This window comes from Vicugna pacos, unplaced genomic scaffold (assembly GCF_048564905.1).
Source record: "Vicugna pacos unplaced genomic scaffold, VicPac4 scaffold_20, whole genome shotgun sequence".
Lineage (NCBI taxonomy): Eukaryota > Metazoa > Chordata > Mammalia > Artiodactyla > Camelidae > Vicugna > Vicugna pacos.
The window spans coordinates 95,850,386-95,853,852 of record NW_027328741.1 but is presented as its reverse complement, the minus strand read 5'-3'; positions in this window follow the sequence as shown (position 1 = coordinate 95,853,852).

Genomic DNA, 3,467 nt, shown 5'->3' with positions numbered 1-3,467 from the left:
CTCCAGGTGCATTTTAAATCACTGTGATATTCGTGAGCTTTGTTGATTTGAATCATACAGCTGCTGGTAGGTCTATTGGGATTCCACCTCCTTTGGATGCTGTGTAATTCCTGAATTCGCATACATGATTCTTTCTTGGCTTTCAGGAAGTTTCAGTCTGATTTTCCTACAGATAAATTTTCAGACATTTTTTGTTTCCTTATCTCTTGCTTTTCCATCTGGGACCCTTATGAATTCTAGTCTTTCATGCCCTGTCTTAACCCAGGGTTCAACAGCAATGTTTACATTGCTTTGCACTTGCTTTCCTATGTCTGCTTCTGACCGAGGTTTTTCTGATCCCATGTCTTCACAGTCATTCACGCGTCCCTCTGCATTATCTAGTCTGCTTACGACTAAATTTTAGCCCTGATATTATCACATCCATTGAGTTTCCTGATATTTTTTGGCTCGTCTTTAGACTTTCTCTTCCCCTTTTCCGGTATTCTGCCTTATGTGATTCTGAGACACTGTTGTTTTTCAGTGATTTCCTGACCTCCATTTTCAACACATGGTCTGGATAGCGTTTTGCAGTCTAGTTGTTTGAAAGCTTATCTTTTGGGCCTTCAATATCTTTGGAACTGAAAATGGTACTTCCTGTTTCTTTTACTGTACTTCTTCACCTCTACTGCTCAGGTAATATCAGGTATGTAATGTGGACTTCTAGGGCTTTGTTAAGTGAAAATTTTAGACTTTTGGCTCTACGCAATTCCATGGGATTTCTGTGCGGACAATTTCTCCTAGACATTGATGCCATATCGTGTTCCTGTGTGTGTTGTCTGGTATATCTCCAATTGCTGTTGTTGCATTAGTTTTGATGAAAAACCAATACTATTTCGATTTGCATAACTTCATTTTGATAATGCTTATCTCACAATTCTGAAAGTGCGCAGGACACTTCCTCTTGTGGAAATGAAGCTTTTAAAGGTTCTCAGCTCTGCATTCTGCTCTAGGTCATTTTGGAGTGTTTCCAAAACAGCAAACTGAGAGTGCGCTTGTGCTTTGTAGTTCCACGGGAATGTCCCAATGAAAGCAGTTCTTCTCAGAGCTTCTCTGTCTACAGAAACACCAGTGGAAGCATATCTATGGATGTCACATATCAGGGCCTGCTGGAATGATCCCGCAGACCTACCTTGGTGTCCTCGGTGCCGTACCGTGCTGGTGCCATCCAAAATGTAGCATCCGCTTTAGGGAGATAATGCTGTAGGTAATGCTTCCTCTTCTAACGCTGTGGACTTGGACCACTCTTCCTTGTCCTCTCATCCTTGTGGCACGGGTGCACGAAGGCAACCACACAGCTGTTGCGCATCCTGTGCCTCAAACCAAACCATAATCCCAGCCCAGGTTATGAATGTAGCAGATCCTAAGGCTTTTCATTCTGATTTCAAAACCAAGGCCCCCTGGATCCCTCAGACCAGATGAACGATATCTCTGATTCAGCCCCACACGTGCTCTATTGGCAAAATGCCCAATTGGTCCCTGGTCCTGCAGATGCACTGGGTGTGGCCATGGGACATATTGGTAATCTCAACCACGTGACCAGTTTTGATGCTTTATCATTGGTACACATTTTGGTTTGCTCTCTTGATTCGACCCACCACATCCCACAATGCACTCCAGATCCCTGAGACTCAGCGTGTGCCATCATTCGTAGCCCTATCCCTCACAGAACGTTGCCTCTGCTACCTCAAATGTGGCAGCTGGGATCTTGGACTCCGAATCAACTGTGGGGATATTTTGCGCTGGTTTCTTTGAGTTCTGTCAGCCAAGCATCTGCTGTGCACTCTTGTAAATCTCAGCACATCACCTTCTATCCCATGTCTCCTGTCCGCTTGAGAGTGTGCGTCCAAGTTAAACAGAGTTTCACCCTTGTTGCTCCATCACCAGGGGTCAGACCCTCACTGGATTCCATTTCCTGCTTTGCCTTCTCCTGCTTCCAGGTGTCCTGAGGCCTCATCCTGTCTTTGGAAGTAACAGACCTCTCTTCGGCAAGTGTCCTGTGCCAAGGGCTGGGTGAGTGGATGTTTCCATTGCTCTGTTCATGGGAGCGAGTGAGTGCAGGTTGCACTTCTTCTCTGCCAACTGGGCATCGATGAATCAACACTATCCAGATACATTTCACAGAAATGTGATATTTGCTTAGCTCTTTGTTTCTATACAGCCGTGGTGGGAGGGATGGTCCGAATACACCTGTTTTGACATTGTGTTGATATCTCATTTGCAGTCTTTAAGAAGTTTAAAAGAATTCATTTACATGTTTTGGGAGTTATACGGAAATGAAGTTATTTTTTGAAACACACTCAATCGACCTAGAAGCCAGACTTGTCAATTTTGGTAACATTTTGTCAGCTCGACGGAAAACCTAGACAGATACAATGCAAATTGGCAGTCCAAACTGTTAAAGGGTTCATGTCGGCTCTTTACGGTTGAAGCCTCCGAAACCAACAGGAACCATGAAATAACTATTGGAAACTTGAAATAACCCCCAAACTTGGATACACTTGTGCATTGGTGCCCTTTACTCCCAATGACACCTACTGGCCAATATTGGCATTTCAAGGGGTAACATCCCTCTCTAGGTAAATACAAGAGGAAAGAAACCAAATATATACATTTAGGTTTGAATCCAAAAGCACCTAGAGGCATTCTAGCTAGGAGAACCCTGCTGCAATTATGCTAGTCTATGGAGAACCAGGTGTTCTTCTATCAGTGATGAGAACGCTTAATCATCCGATCATGTTGGGTAAAGCCATTTAACGCAACCAAGTCTGCACCCGCATGATATAGTGCCCACGGGGGCTTGACTCAAGTGAAAGACGATCCACATAAGCTGTGTCTTTTATATCATTGGCGACTTTTACAGTACAGTTCTCTTTCTGACTTGTACTCTTTACCTATACTGTCTTGAAAAATTGAGGCCTAATACAGATTCAAGTTCAGTCAGATTCCCCTCTCTTACCACACTCCCTTCACCCCAGGGAAGACATAAGCACAACATTTGCTGAATCTAGCGGAAGGCCATCGTTTCTAGGTGTGAGCTAAGTATTCAATTCCTATCTATTTCAGCCAAGTTTATTGGACCTTTAAGGAGTTCACTGTTGTTCACAGAGTGTGAAGCTGGAGGAACTCTGATTCTAGGAGGGGCTTGTTTTACTCGTAATGGCTTCATTGCAGCTCAGCTACTGATCCTTCAAAATGGATGCCTGTGTGGAGGGGAGGGAAGGCAAGTGCTTGCTAGCTAGGCCCAAACCTGGGAAAAGGCTTACCTGGGCTTGGTGAATTCTGGTCTGAATGGCTTGGGAAGGCCCCTTGGGAAGTGTGGATTCCCATGACCTCTTCCAAGAACAGGAGCGTTTTGATCATCTCGGCCATCTCTTCTCTTGCAGACGTCAGGGACCTTGGACCCGTTCTTGGAGAAGAGAATTGAGGAA